At 40.3% G+C, this 16,806-nt stretch overlaps 1 long non-coding RNA gene across 1 annotated transcript in view; it reads left to right on the top strand.

The window, feature by feature from the left end:
• Window positions 1-10,600: 10,600 nt before the first annotated feature.
• LOC117086872 overlaps window positions 10,601-16,806 on the top strand; it is a 24,404-nt gene continuing 18,198 nt past the window's right edge. Inside the window, exon 1 of the long non-coding RNA XR_004438603.1 lies at window positions 10,601-10,675. This is a non-coding gene — a long non-coding RNA (uncharacterized LOC117086872). The remainder of the gene's footprint in view (window positions 10,676-16,806) is intronic.

Here is a 16,806-nt window from a genome sequence, read left to right as displayed (position 1 = left end):
TGTGATGGAGAATGATTGGTGCATGTGATTTTGGTGAGTAATGTCAAGAAAGGCTCTGAGGTGACATCTTAACTGAGTTTCACTTATTACAGCTGTATAACAAATTATCCCAAAACATAGTGGCATAAAATAATCAGTTTTTGTGGTCATGGATTTGTGGGTCAGGAATTTGGACAGGGCACAGAGGGCATAGTTTGTCCCATGATGTCTGTCTGGCACTCAGTTGGAAGGCTTGAAGGCTGGGGTTGAAGTCACCTATAGGCTCACTCAATTACAGATCTGGCAGTTGACCCTGGCTATCTGCTGAGTCCCTAGTTTTGCTATAGGCCAAAACATCCACAGGTTGTCTCTCCAGATGGCCTGGGCTTTCTCACAGTATGGTGACTGAGTTCCAAAGGTGAGCATCCTGAGAGAGACTCAGGTATCGAGTGACATCTCACTTGTTATAACCTAGCCACTGAAGTCACTCACTGGCACTCTGTCAAATACTATTCATGGATGCAGTAAAAATGTCCCAACCAGATTGGGAGGTGGAATGGGAGAATAGCCTTCACCTCCTACCAGAGACTAGCAAGGTTCTAGAAGAACATTTGGGACTGGAAATATTGCTGTGGCTATTTTTAGAAAATAGAATCTCCCACAGTTCTGAAGGATGAGAAGAGGCAACCATAGAAAGATCTGGGAGAAAGAGCATTCCAAGAAGAAGCCACAAAAAAGACCCCTCTCCTGCAGCCTCTCCTGTCTCAGAAAAGGCCTGTCATCAACTCTTGAGATCTTTTGTTACTTGTGCTACAAAGCAGGGATGTTCCCTTTGCCTTAAAGGACTGATAGAGATTTTTTTTTTTAAGAAACAGCTCTTTGAGAAATTTTCCTCAGTCTTTATTACTGTTCCTTCTTTCTGTAGTTCAGGCAGCTGAGAAAGAGGATTGTATAAATATCAAACAGGATGTGGATATTCAAAATCATGCTTTACTTCAGCTACTGGCCCTCTGCCCTTCACATCTGCTACAAATCCACTTTCACGTCTTTTCTACAAGTTATTGACCCATCATGCAGAAACCACCTATAACTGCCTGTTTCCTTTTTTGATAGTTGACTGCTGACAGCTTTCAAGCCACCTCTTCTTTCTTTCTGTACTACATCTGGACAGCTGATAAGAAAACTTGGATGCTCTCTCCCTTGGTGTCCTAGCAAGGTGGGGGTGGGAGTTGTTCAAACTATATAACCTCTACCTTGCATGGGAAACCCTTATCCCAGTCCAGTCCCCTAACCACCATAAAACTCTAAGCTAGAAATCCCTCCCTGCTTTCTCTCAATACATTTTCGGACTAGTTTGGGAACCTGCCATACTTTGCCTATGAGTCTCATTGTGTGAATAATAAACCTTCTTACTCTTTTGGTGTGTGTGGAGTCATCAGTCTTGACATCTAAACCAAATTTTGGGTGGTTGCGGGGCATCTATCCTGCCTTTGTGAGGTACCATCCCACCACCCCAATGTGAGTCCTTGATTAAGCACAGCGCATGATTTCAACTGGAAATCTTCACACACAGATGTTAGGAATCAAATTGTTTCCTTATAGAAATTCTGGCTCTACTATGAAAGCACAGTGTAAAATTAAAACCATGCCTACTTGCTGGATTGGAACAAGACATACTGTTAAACCATGCATAATTACTTTGCTCCCTGTTCTTTTATTCTGTGGTCTATCAGTACTAGAGAGTGTTGGCAGTTGCTAAAGGTTTAAGAAATATGGCAGAATAAGTTAATGCTGAGAAAAAAATCAATCCACTAACATTTCCTCCTGTCAACTATAATTATTAAATTTTTATTTCTGTCCAGCTGATGATAGAGAGTTGTTCCCAGGAAAAATAGTTTGATACATCAAGAGAAAGATCAGAGACATGTATCTATCTCTGGATTTGTTGCTGTGAAGATAATGTGGTGAGGGGATGGAATGGAGGACCAACATGAAAGACCTCACAGTGGGATGGGACCTATATCTGTATCCTGTCTTGAACACATTCTGTGCCTCAGATAGGCCCCTCCAGGCCATGGATGAACCCACCCCTGAATAGAGGTGAGGGGATTCATCTTGATTGTGGCCTCTGAGAAATGTAGTTCTGAGGAGAATATACAGGGCCAAGGGAAATCTGGAATGACAGTTTTGAGGAGCTGATGGCCCCAGCACTGCCCAAGAAGACTGAAAATTAAAGGATGAGTTTATTGGTGAAATAAGGTATTTTCAGGGACCTCTTGTTGTTTGTGTCTTTATTTTCTTCACTGCATCTCTTGACAGAGTCCCAGCAAGAAAGTGGTACTATATTAATTGAAGAAAGTATAAACAAAGGTCAGTGGGACGTGAGCATTTAGCAATTATAGAAAAACATGAACACTCCTGACCCTGAAAGAGCAAGGGCAAAAGAAGAGTATATTCGTTTCCTGTGAACACTGCAAGAAATTGCCACAAATATGGTTGGTTAAAACAACAGAGATTTATTCTCTTTTTTTTTTTTTTTTTTTTTTGAGACGGAGTCTTGCTCTGTCGCCGGGGCTGGAGTGCAGTGGCCGGATCTCAGCTCACTGCAAGCTCCGCCTCCCGGGTTCACGCCATTCTCCTGCCTCAGCCTCCCGAGTAGCTGGGACTACAGACGCCCGCCACCTCGCCCGGCTAGTTTTTTTTTGTATTTTTTAGTAGAGACGGGGTTTCACAGTGTTCGCCAGGATGGTCTCGATCTCCTGACCTTGTGATCCGCCCGCCTCGGCCTCCCAAAGTGCTGGGATTACAGGCTTGAGCCACCGCGCCCGGCCCGAGATTTATTCTCATTAGTTTAATGTAGAAGTCTGAATTCAGTTTCACTGGGCCAAAATCAAGGTGTTGGAAAGTTCCAGGGAAGACACTATTCCTTGCCTCTTCCAGCTTGTGGTAGTTGCCAGCTTTCCTTGGCTTGTGGCTGCATCACTCCAATCTCTGCCTCCATTGTACCCTCCTCTTTCTGTGTCTGTCAGCAAATCTCTCTCTGCCTTCCCTCTTACAAGAATACATGTGCTTACTTTTAGAGTCCACCCTGCTAACCAGGATAATCTCCTTATCTCAAGATCCTTAATCATACCTGCAAAGTCCTTTTTTTGACAAATAATATTCACAGGTTCCAGGGTTAGTGTAACCAGACCCGGGGGACAGGGAATAATACTGTGACTTGTCTCTTGTCCCACCCTATGCAGTTAAAAGGGTTCAAAACATGCCATCCCAAAATATGCTACTCTGGGATATTGACTATTTTGAATTAAAGGCACTTGAAATACAGCAGGTGCAAGAAGATCACTCTGACCTTAAATGCAGAAGATAAAATCCCCATGTGAAAGATGTTCTCCCTATACAAGAAGGAAAATTTAATTCTTGTCATCAAGAATGAGAAGTTGAGGCTGGGGGAAATCTGTACAAACCGTGTTAAATTAATCCTTATCTTCCTAGTCACTTCTCCACCCAATTAACTTCTCTAGCCCAACCCCCTTTGCCTTGTCACATTTTCACAAGTTACTACTCTTTGTCCAATTCAGTATATAAGTGTTCAACTTTAACTGTTTCTTTGGGTCTTTATTTCCTTATGAAGGCTCTGTGCCACAAAAATACTTGTATTAAATAAACTTGTATGTTTTTCTCCATTGATCTGATTTATGTCAATTTAATTCTTAGGCCCAGCCAAACAAACAAACAAACAAGTACCCTAAGAGGATAGAGGTAAAAGTTTGCCCCCCTGCCCACAGAGTCCATAGAGATCAGCCTTTTGCTGGGGCTCAGAGGAGAGTAAAGAATGCACGTGGAGGGGCAAAAAGAAAGAACAGTGCAAAGCTGTAACTAGGTGTGTAAGGAAATGAGGCACAATGGGAGTGTCACTGAGGCAATCTATCATCCATCAACCATTCACTCATTTACTTAACAATATTTGTTAAACCTTCGGGTTGGGGGCACCAGGCACCAGAGCACTACTGACTGATGAGAGCTCAGCCCACAAGAAGCTAACAACACAATCTGAAAAAGATAAGCGCAAACACAGGGCACCCAAAGATAGAGGATAGTAAGCATCCAGAGAGGGACCTAGGTTAATGTTGCTGAGTGCAGAAAAGAAAGGAAGAACTTGCAGTGAAGCTGAGAAAGACTGCTTTAGACCAGGCTGCTTCTCTAATGACTGTCAGGCTCTGCCAATATGATGAATACAACAAAGTAGAAGCAAGTTTGTTGCAAAAGGAAGAGAGGCAAAGAATGTGATATCTAATATGTAATTGTGGAGACAGAGGTCCTAACCCTATTACGTCTGTAGGTTCATGTACATATGTGTGTGCATTCATAACCACAATAATCAATGGATGGGGTATTCTGTGTAAGTGACCCAAGAAGAAAGCAAGGAGGAAACCACAACACCTTTTATGACTTAGTTTCTGAGGTCACACACTGCCACATCCACTTTATTCATTAGAAAGGGATCACTAAGTCCAGGCTACACTCCAGGGAAGGGAAGTTAAGCTCCACCCTTTGAAGAAAGTATCAGAGAATTTGTAAACATCTTCCAAACCACTCTGTACCTACCTGTTGCGAGGATTAGATAAGACAAAACTTAGAACAGTGCTGGGTTCACAGTAAGTACTACCTGTATAAGCTAATTTAGCTAATATTATTCTCCCAGTGTCCAGTCCAGGCTTTCCTGACAAGTTCTCCCTTCTGTGCGGAAGTTCCTGAAATTTGAGAAGAGACCCTTTGTGTCTGCTGCTGAGGTGGGAAGGAGTACACAGCCTGCTCACTCACCAACATTTAGCCAGATTTCATGACTTAAATGAAAGTTGGGGGAGTATTTGCCTTATCAGTATATCATAACTTTATTCATTTTCTAATATTCCCACAGGAAGACTTGGAGTATTATCTCCAATTCTGGAGATGAGAAAAACCGAGGCTCAGGTCTCATTGTGTAATATCATACAACTAGTTACAACTGGCTAGTACCACAGAAACTAGAAACGTGGTTTTCCTGAGCCCGCAGCCTTTTCCCAGACCATGCCACTCGGTGAAACTAATATTTTAGTTTCACATACCTAATCAGTAAGTTACTTAGCATTTGGTTTCCTCAAATGTCTCTTGAGTCAGGGAGGTTTTAGGAAACAGTGTCTTCCATTTACCAATGGAGTTTAGGTCAGATGGGAATAGATACAGAGATTCAGCAGACATGTCTTGTGTCCCAGACTTGACCTTTATTCACTGACACTAGATGCTATGTCCTTGGTCCATCTTTAAGTCCCAGAAGTAGGTGAACCTTGATCTTTGTAGGGAAGGAAGGGAGATTCCAATAAACAGGTGGATGGTGATTTTTTACATCGGAATCCTAGGAGTACCTGAGTAGGACCAGTTATTTCTTAGGACTTCATCCTTTTCCAAAAGAGAGTAAAGAGGCAATGGAAATAACTGCTTTGCCCACACAGATTAGAAGTGGAGAAAAAGATGAAAAACTGGGCTTTCACGGTAGAGCTTGGGTTATATTGTTTATTGAAGGGGGTCATGATCAGATGTTTTCGGGGAAGAGAACTCTGACAGCAATGTGAAAGTAGGAAAAGGAAGATTCAAGGCAGAGGCCAGTTTAGAAAGCTTTGGCAAAGTTGTAGCTGAGAGCTCATATTTGAATTAAGTCAGTGACAGGAGCAAAGGGGAGGAGATATTTCAGAGACAGAATCTATAGGACTTGGTGACCAACTATATGTGTGGGTAAGAAAAAGAGAAGAGTTGTAAATGACACCAGATTTTGAGCCAAAAAGTTGGTATAGATGGTAAGGTAATTACCCTGTTGGCATTTGGGACAGTTCCTGCTGTGCCAGACTCTACCAGACCTTTTAGGATGTTTATCATCATTGACTTCTGCCCACTAAATTTGAGTAGCACTCCCCAGTTATTGTGACCACCAAAATGCCCTCTTTTGGCTAGGTGACACCACCAAACATGGTAGCCAACAGAAAAAGCTGGATTGAAGATGATTAGCTCCTTTTTGGACACATTAGTTTGTGGTGCCAACAGAATTTGATATGGATCTAGAGATAACTAGGAAGTAGCTGGAAATGTGGGTCTTGAGCTCAAGAGAAAGGCCCTGTGCAGAGATGTAGACCTAGTACACAGAGATAATGGTTTAAGTTGCAGTAGAAAGAGACTAGACAGAGACAGAGAAAAGATGCTAAAGACAGAACTTTGGAAAATGTCTGTACTCAAGAAACACAGAGAAGAGTCAAATAATGAGAAGTAAGGTAAGTCAGAGAACTAGGAGGGTAAAGCCCTCAAAAGCTAGATGAGAAAATTCCAAGGAAGGATTGGTGAGTGGTATACCATGCTACTGAGTTAGAATTTGTACCAGGAAGAATAGCTTTACCAATTAGGGGTTAGTGGAGTCCTCAGAAAAGTTAAGTTTTTGGACAAATATGAACAGTCATGTGGTTCAAAAATCATAAAGTATAAAAATGAAAAACTTGTCACTCCTACCCCTGTTCTCCATCTGTCTAAGAACCCCAAGTAACCACTTTAATTATTTTGTTCATCCTTCCAGAGCTTTGGTAAAAAGACATAAGCAAATATAAATACACATTCTTGTTTTAATTCTGTTTTGTTGTTTTTTTTTTTTTTTTAACATAGAGTGCTATATACCTGCTCTTTTTCACTCAATAATACGTTCTAGAAATCTTTTCATATAGAGTTTCTTCATTCTTTTTCATTAGCTGTTTGCCATTTAGGGTTCTCTAGAGAAATTTGTAAGTTTGCCAGATAGTCATGGAGTTACTACCACTACCATCAACATATGAAATTGATTCTTTCTCCACAGTCTTGACAAAGACTATGTTGTCATATTTAGGAATTTTTGCCTATCTGATTGGTGAAATGTTATCAGTGTAGTTTTAATTTTCCTTTTCCTAAGATAGGATATAATTGAGTTTCAGAGAGGTCAAATTTAAAAGGCTATGGAATAAGTGGATGGCAAGGAAGAGAATGAAGGAAATAGTAATAGTCCAAAGAAACTAAAATCTGACTGTATTAAAAGGAATTAGCTTGCTGACTAAGGTAGCATGTAGGTTTAATGAAGATGTTTTTAAATAGTAGAGACTTGTCTAGACCTGTTTAAAATGATAATGAAATAAGTCACTAGAAAAGGAGAGATTGAAAATTGTAGAGTTTGAGGGCAAAGTCACACAGGAGGCAGAAAGAAATGGTATCTCTGGCAGTTGGGATGGATAGGAGCTAAGTTGTGGGTGTGAACACTGTGAAGGACAGAAGGTTGTGGGTGGGGAGCAGATGGCAGGCACCTTCTAAAGGCAGAGGAGGAGGAGGACTTTTGGAACAAGAATTAAAAAGAGAAGGATTAGATTCACCAGTGGGAGGAGAAAAGCACAGGCTGCAGATGCTGCATCACTCACAGGCGTGGGGATTCCTGCCTGTCAGATCTCAGGGATGCAGATAAAAAGCGAATGTTTGCTGGATGATTCATACATGTGGATATTGATTGATTCAATAAATATTTACTGGGTATCTACTCTTTCAGGCACATTGATGTCACTCAGGATTAACTGAGACATGAGATAGAGTGGAAGGCTACAAGCCAGATAACAGATGTATGCCAGATGTATGTATGAGAGATTAGGAGTTGTATAGGTGATGGTGACAAGGGGTAATAAGGGTTACAAGAGCCAGATAGTTTGCTCCTTACTGTGCCTTGTACCTCAAGGGAGATGTGGTTTTAGAAACCTGTAGTAGAAATACACCAGTGTGCTTGAAATTGGTGGAGGCAATCTATGGGATACTACCACAGTCTTTGGACTCAGGAGAATAACAACTCTGACTTTGATAAGGAAGCAGTATCTGAAGAGAGTGAGATCTGGGAGACAGCCTGAAGACAGAAAGGGTGTTCTGGGAAGAGCTGAGATTTATTTAGTTTCAGAGGTACTGTGGAAACACTAGGAAGAGGACAGGTCCTAGGGAAAAGAATCACTGAGCAGTAGGAAGATGACAGCGGAGGTGAAAATTCTTCATTTGAGCAGTGACCAAAAATGACCTGAACGTGAGGCAGGAAAGAATTAGCTGGTTTCATTTGTTCTAAGAGGAATGCTGGTATACTTATTTTTTAAAGTTTATTGCAGAAAATTTCAAATAGACACAAAATAGAACAGTATGGTGAACTCCTGTGTATCCTTCACTAACAGTCACTCAACAATGATCAATACTTTGCCAATCTTGTTCAGCAATCCCTGCCCCTACTTCTCACTTTTATTTATTCCTGAAGTATTTTAAAGTTCCAGACATTTTACTATTTGACTTGTTAGCATGTAAGAACTTTTTCTTCCTTTAAACATAACCATGATGTCATTGTCACAACTAATAAAATAATTATATATATATTTTATAATATTGTTTCAATAATAGCAGACTCAAGCATTTGCTAGAGATTCCAAATAAACAGGAAACCTGCAAACAAATGCAGATACATGGTACAAGATTAGTTAGTTCTTAGATAACAGCATTAAAAATTGTATTGTAAAAAAATATTAACATGGGAAAAATTTTAAGATGAATATGTAAACATTTTGTTAAATATAAATTATAACATTTTTGTTAAGCATAAACATAATACACATAACCTTTCTCTGTATATATCATATATAGATATAAACATAAATATCTACATTGTAAAAGGGTTTAAAGAGCATATACTAACATGACCAGCGATGACCTGAGCGGTGTTTATTTTTTGCTTTTCATCCCTTTACGCTTTTCAAGGTGTGTATTTGTGTGTATTGCTAAGGACAGAGAAGGGGAGGGGTTAGCAGGGAAAATGTTGGGGAAAGGATTGAGCCTTCTTTGACAGGCTGAATTATTATGATAGTGACAACCTTTATCCAGTGGCTCATCTTTCTTCAGTAGTAGCAGGACGAAACACAGACAAAACTTCTCAGACACCGAGTTGTAGAAGGAAGGGCTTTATTCAGCTGGGAGCATTGGCAAGCTACTGCCTTAAAATCCGAGTTCTCTGAGTGCACAATTTCTGTCCCTTTTAAGGGCTCACAACACTAAAGATTTCACATGAAAGGGTCGTGATTGATTTGAGCAAGCAGGGGGTACGTGACAGGGGCTGCATGCACCGGTGGTCAGAGTGAAACAGAAGAGGGCAGGGAGTTTCACAATGTTCTTCTATACAATGTCTGGAATCTATGAATAACATTGGTTTCTAAGTTATGAGTTGATTTTCAACTACTGGGTTTAGGCCAGGCAGGCCCAGGGCTGGTTTCAGGCCTGGCGCCAGGCTGCCTGTCTTTGGTTTTACTTCCTTGTTTTTTCTTAAAACAGGTACTGAGTATAAAACAGTATAAAACAATATGAGAGGGTCTCTGTCCTCACAGTCTCACAGCCCACAAATCAGAAATCTAGACGAATGTAATAGGCTTGGAAACTACATGTTAAGTGAATAAAATCTAACAAAAAAAGGACAAAGGCTGCATTCTGAATTATCACTTTGTTAGAAAAAGAAGTGAAAAGAAGCGATTCCTGTTGGACAATCCCCGCAAAACGAGACCCACTACACAGACAGCACTTTACCCACCCAGCTAGCCTTTAGATTCTTAGGGCGAAAGCGGATGACCGCTCACAGGGTTTCTGAGGCGCGTGGAAATCCTCCCTAAGACTTCTGGGAAATGGAGTCTAAGGCACTGTGATGATAAGCGGCTCGGAGATTTCTGGGAATTGTAGTTCGCAAACTGAGGCTACGTACCCGACTAGCATCCAAGAGACATGGCAAAGAGGAGGGCGCGGTTGCTGGGCCTCCCTCCAAGGCCACTTCCGAGGTTCAGCCTCCCTTCAAGGCCATTTGTGCTTTGGGAGAAGGGACCTGAGTCTCTGCGCACCCTTGCCTGCTAATAAAGGGGATGAGGGACCTAGGATCTCGATTATGAACCTCATAACGGCAGAGACTGAATCGAGGACGAGGGAGAAAGCTGTGTAAAACCGGGTGCTGTATATGAAAGAAATTCCTGGTATACGAAGGTTCCTGTGTGTCAGACTCTGAAACTAGATTTGGATCCCTTGTTTGACAATGGGGAAAAGTGCAGCCCAGTGTATCAGGTTTGGGCGATACTGCAGGGAACAGATAGTAACTGTATGGCGTTCATAGTACTGGTTTGCCTCTGGGAAACAGGAATCTTTTCCAGGAAAAACAAACCTGACCCAGGGCTTTTCCAGCTTGAGATTTTGGGAAACAGGAGAATCACATGAGGAACATATCCAAAAACTGCTGGTATTGAAGTCATTTCTGATTGCTTTACTAGGGAAGATTAGGATTAAGGTAAAACAGCAAAATCTTCCATAATTATCAACGAGGTGGTGAGTGGTAGATTTTTCATTTTTTATTTATTTATTTATTTTTTGTCGTTTTGTTTTCAAGGCTCACAGAAGGATGTGGATTACAGAAAGATAAGGTTAAAGGGGAGAAGAAATCAATCTTCAAAGGGTAAAAAAGTGAAAAACAGACATCTCAGAACCCTTAAAAAGAGCATCGAAAAGGAACATCTCTCTTGCTTCAGGCTGGGGTTTAGTGGAATGTGTGGAATCTATACAGTCACCCCCAACATCAGGTCATCCAGACCACTTGTCATTAGACTCCGCTGTACGTGCCAGAGTGGTCTCTGAATTTCTTTTCTTTTTCCTTTCTTTTTTGTTTTTTGTTTTTTTTTTTTTTTGAGGCAGGGCCTCGTCCTGTTGCCCAGGCTGGGGTGTAGCCATGGCTCACTGCAGCCTCGACCTCCTAGGCTCAAGTGATCCTCCCACCTCAACTTTCCCAGTAGCTGGGACCACAGGCATGTGCCACCAAGCTCTTGGGCTCAAGCGATCCTCCCACCTCAGCTTCCTGAGTAGCTGGGACCACAGGCATGTGTCACCAAGCCTGGCTAAGTTTGTAAATATTTTGTAGAGACAGGGTCTCCCTGTGTTGCCCATGCTGGTCTCAAATTCCTGGGCTCAAGCGATCCCTTCCCCGCTCAGCCTTCCAAAGTGCCAAGATTTACAGGCGTGAGCCACCACGTCAGGCCTGCTCTCCGAATTTCTAGAGAAAATGCATAGTTGCCTTGGATGGTTCAAGGGGACTATGCAATCACCAAACTCCATCTTTCAGTTTTTTGTTGAATTAGCTGGGTTGTCATATAGAGTTTCCCATAGTTGTACTGTACTTTGTTAGTTATATTCCTCCAGTGTCATTTAACATATATCTTTTGTTCATGTTTCCTATAAATCAATAAATTCAAGGAGTTCGATTAGTGTCATATATATGTACATGGACAGACACTTCATAGGTAGTGCCATTATACTAATACTGGGAGGTATGTAATGGTTATGCTGTCAGCCCTTGATGATCATTGCCTTGATTAATTAATTCATCTCTTATTTATTTTTGGTCCTAAGATTGGATAAATATAGACTTTTTTTTTATAGTAGTTTTAGGTTCATGACAAAACTGTGGAAGCTATAGATATTTCCCATATACCATGCTCCCACAAAGGCATAGCCTCTCCCATTTTCAACATCCTTCAATGGTACATTTGTTACAATTCATGAACTTATATTGACACATATTACTACTCACAGTCCACAGCTGAGAGTAGGATTTATTTTTGATGTACATTCTGCAGATTTGAACAAATGTACAGTGACATGTATCCACCATTAGAGTACGGACAGAGTAGTTTCACTGACTTAAAAATCCTCTGTGCTTCACCACTTCCTTCCCTCCTCATTAACTCCTGGTAACCACTGATCTTTTTCTGTTTTTGCCTTTTCTAGAATGTCATATAGTTAGAGCTGTACAGTATGCAGTCTTTTCAGATTAGCTTCTTTCACATATTAATATGCATTTAAGTTGTCTCCATGTTTTTTCATTGTTTGATAGCTCATTTCTTGTTAGCACTGAATAATCTTCCATTGGCTGGATGTACTGCTGTTTATACATTCACTTACTGAAGGAAATACTGGTTACTTCCATGTTTTTGTAATTGTGAATAAAGCTGCTCCTTTGTATTGATGCCAGTGAGTGCGATTGCTGAACTGTACAGTAAGAGTATGTTTAGTTTTGTAAGAAACCACCGAACTGTCTTCCAAAGTGACTGTACCATGTTGCATCTCTACCGGCAATGAATGACGGCTCCCATTCATCCACATCCTTCATCAGCATTAGGTGATGTAAGTGTTCAGGATTTGGGCCATTCTCATAGATGTATAATGGTATCTCATTATTATTTTAATTTATATTCCCCTGAGGACATGTGGTGTAGTGGGACATTCTTCACAGACACCAGCAACTATTAATGATGTGCCTTTCAACCAGAGTAGCTAACACTGGGCATGGAGAGATAGTAGGGAGAGGAGGGATTAAGGAGCAGGGCTTGGTGCTCACAGATTGCACAGTTGTGGCCAGAGAAGACTGTCATGGTGAGAGTAAGGAGGAGTTGAAAGAAACTGACTCTTAGCCATCTAGCATGGAGGAATAGACAGTTTTGGGAGAAAACTAATGAATTTTGAACAGGATGAATGTGAAATGCCTGAGGGATAAAAAGAAGTATTTAGTAGGCTGTTCCTTCATTCATTAAACAAATGTTTGTTGGGTACCTGGGAATATTACAATCCATAGAAACATTTATTGGATACTTAGTAATTTAGAGGGCAATGAATGCTATGGAAAATATGTAGAGTATCAAGATTGGTTGTGGAGAGTAACCAGGGTTGCAACTGGAGTGTAGGCTTCATGAGAAAATGCTATTTGAGCAAAGACTGACAGGCAATAAAGCATTTGACCATGCAGATGTGAAAGGGAAAAGGATTCCAGACAAAGGGAATAGTGGCTTCAGGACCCAAGGAGTGAGCATAGCCAAGTGAGATGTGGAGCTGGTACAGGCTTTGGGACAAAGAAGTGACAGAATCAGACTCAGTTTTAGCAGGATTTTTCTGGCTGCTAGCTGAGATGAGACTGTGGAGGCGCATGAGGGGAAGTGAGAATGCTGGGAGAAATGCAATGCAGGAATCCAGGTGAGAGATAAGTGGCCCAGACAGGGGTAGTCACAGTTGAAGTGGTGAGAAGTGGTCAGATTTTACATATATTTTAGTGGATTTGCTGTAAGATTGTTGTGGAGCATGAGAAGAGGTGAATCACTGATAAATCAAGGATTTTTGGTTTTAGCTGTTGAAGGTATGGAAATACTGACCAGGGCTTAAGAAAGCTTTAGACATCATCTATCTATCTATCTATCTATCTATCTATCTATCTATCTATCTATCTGTCTGTCTGTCTGTCTGTCTGTCTGTCTATCTATCTATCTATCTATCTATCTATCTATCTATTGAAATTAGATATGTACCCCACAGGGAAAGTGTACAGAATCACAAAACAAAGCCTGAATTAGGATCTTCAAATCTTAGGAAGATAACGAACATCTCTAAAAAAGTGGTAGGCGACTGGGTGTGGTGGCTCACGCCTGTAATCCCAGCACTTTGGGAGTCCAAGGTGGGTGGATTACTTGAGGTCAGGAGTTTGAGACCAGCCTGGCCAATATGGCGAAACCCTGTCTCTACCAGAAAAATAAAAAGAAATTTGCCAAGGTGATGGTGCAGGCCTGTAACCCCAGGTACTTGGGAGGCTGAGACAGGAGAATAGCTTGAACCTCTGGGAGGCAGAGGTTGCAGTGAGCCAAGATTGTGCCAGTGCACTACAGCCTGGGCAACAGAGCAGAGTGAGACTGTCTCAAAATAAATAAATAAATAAATACTAAAATTAAAATTTAAAAAGTGGTTAGAAAAATTAGCTATGAATATAGAAAAAAAATTAGTTTATCACCTTACTCAATTAACAAGATAAATATCAGATGGAATAAAGATTCTAAGTGTGAAGCAACAAACTTAAAATATACTTTAAAATATAGGACACTAGATTTACATTTTTGGGGTAGGGAAGACACCATGAGACAAAAAAATAAAAATAAAAATACTCATGAATTAAAAATTAAAAACACTCATGACTACATTAAAATTTAGCACCTTTGTATTTAAAATAACAGAAGCCAAATTAAAGCATATGTTACAGATTGGGAAGAGAATGTGGAACAAATAAAGGCATAATACCCAGAATATATAAGTAATGTTTATAAATCAATTTTTAAAAGGCACATAACCAAATAGCAGAAAGAATACAAAATATAAATTAAAATTCAGAAAAGAAAAAAATCTGCAGTGAATTTATACCATGATGTGCAACTGCCTAGGGTCAGAGAAATGCAAGTTAAAATTACAATGAAATACCATTTTCCCTGTTAGGCAGAAAAAATGAAAATTTTGTCAAAATCAAATGTGAACAAGTATGGAGGAAAACAGGCACAAATATATACTGTAAGTAGGATACAAATTTACCTAATCAATGAATTGAAATAAAAATGAAAAGCTGAATGTGCCAATCTCAGGACAAAATATATTAACCAAATGGAGATGGTCATCATGAAGCCAAAAACCCTAGAACTCAAGGACTGGGTTCTGCCAGGTCCTATCCAGGGCTGGAGAGATGTGGAGTCCACCTAGGAGCATATTAGTCACTAGCAACATGTACTCTGTTATCATGAGGACACATAAACATACCCCTGTGGCCTGAATAGGTTCTCCCTCATGACTACCTTTTCCGTTGCCTCTGACTCAAGGATCAACAAGCAGTCTTCTCTCTGACACCTTAAAACATGGAACCCATTAATTATTTCACTGGAAAGATACAGCCTCCATTAGCATTCAGCAAAATATATTTAGGAACTGTCTTTTGTGAGGTTTGCTATTGTGAATTGTCCCCAAGAGACTCTGTAACATCAGTGCCCTGAAAAATACCCAGTTTCTGGACCTATGGGGCTGAGGTTCATAGCCCACGAAACTTGGTCTAGCTGGTCAGTCCCTGTCCATATGACACTTGTGAGGCATCTCCTATAGTGTCAAATGAAGCAAAATGAAAAAGTTGTAGACTGTGGAGTGCTCAGTACATATAAGTTAAATTAGTAAATTATTTTGTTTTACATAGCTGAAATTATACTACATACGTAGTTTAGTATTCAGGTTTTCTATTTAACAATATTCTTATGAGCATTTTCTCACTTCACCATTAAAGCCCTGCTTGTCTGGAGGAAGTTGTCCTGCATAGACTCTCAGAACCAGAATCAACCTCAAGCAATGAAGTTCATCCAATCTCTTTATTTACACATGGGCAAATTGAGGACCAGAAAATAAAGGATGTGTGCATGATTTATATAGAGTTTGGCAAGCAGAGGCTGTCGTGGACTCTTCTCCAGGATTTCTCAAAGTTCTGAGCCAAGGTCAGAAAAAGAACTGGAAAGCCAGTCTCCCTCCTCTGTCTAACACCAGTTTGGGAGGCAGTCTCATGGAACATGGGAATTCAGAAAATGGGGGATAAAAGTCCAACATCCCTGGAACTCTGAAAGGATTGAGGGGAAAAAAAGCCCAGAATTGTCTAGAGAGAAAGAGAACGGGCAAGAAAATGAAAAATTAGGCTGGAATAGGGATTTGATAAAGAGTTTAGGAAGGAGATAGGAAAAATGGGGATCAAAATCAGAAAGAGGAGTGAAAATATATATTTTTTGACACTTTTGCTTTGCAATGTGCAGTAATTTCCTCTCAGAGCCACTTTGAAACTAGAAAATACTTATTTTTCAAAGCATTTTGGAAGTTTGTTTTTTCATACTGTCTTGAGTCTTTCATGACCCCCCAGAATTGAGATAGGCATGGACTAAATGCCTGGGGGATTGGTTTTCCCATTCTAACAAGGGGATGTTCCACTAGTTCAGTTTAGGCAAATGAGAAGACAAAGTATCCCTCAGACACAGCAGGATAATGCAAAAAGCATTGTACTCAAGAGTCAAGGGACTAGATTTTGATAATTTGGGATTTTTCTATCTGTGTCATCTTGTTCAACTAAATCATCTCTCTAAATCTCAATATTATTATAAAATGGAATGATAATAACCCTACTGCAATAGGATATTTTGAGACTTAAATAAGACAAACTCATAACAAAATTACTTTGAAAATTCCAAAGTGCTATGTAAACGTGAATAATGAAACTCTTATAGCAGGGGTCAGTGAGATCCAGATAAGAGAAAGAGTTGTCTAGGGTCACACACCCTGGGAATGACTGGCAAGGCCTGACACTCAGCTCCCCTAAAATACCAAGTGATATTTGAAGGACCTGATGCCTTTTGAACATCGTCCCATGATTGGGAAAAATAAGGGGAGGAGAGATTCAAACAGAGACATATACAAACTAAAGGCAAGTCCTTCTCAGTTGTTAGGGTATTGTCATGATACCAGAGAATTTGGTGGTAGGCTTGTTCCACAGAAGATAGGGAGAAAGGACTAGGAAGCATGATGAGCCAAATCTGCCCTGGTAACAGATATCCGTGGTAGATGATCTGCCTTTCAATTTTGGTTTATTCATTTTCCCAAGTCTACATAAGTAAATCTTACCCTCTATCCTTTTGGGTAATTGTTATAGACTAGAAATTATTCTAAACATATGCCATCTCTTAACTCAAAATTCCCTTATAATAGTCCTATCAGGTAGCTAATCACCATTCTCCTTTTATAGACAAGGAAACTAAGACACTGTTATAGGTTTAATTGTGTCTTCCCCAAAAGATGGTGAAAATAGACTTTGCAGATAATCAGGTTAAGATGAGGTCATTAGGATGGGCCCTAATCCAGTATGAC

This window comes from Trachypithecus francoisi, unplaced genomic scaffold (genome assembly GCF_009764315.1).
Source record: "Trachypithecus francoisi isolate TF-2019V2 unplaced genomic scaffold, Tfra_2.0 Lachesis_group10, whole genome shotgun sequence".
Lineage (NCBI taxonomy): Eukaryota > Metazoa > Chordata > Mammalia > Primates > Cercopithecidae > Trachypithecus > Trachypithecus francoisi.
Note: the sequence above shows the minus strand (reverse complement) of the source record. Positions and strands in the feature narration are given on the sequence as shown.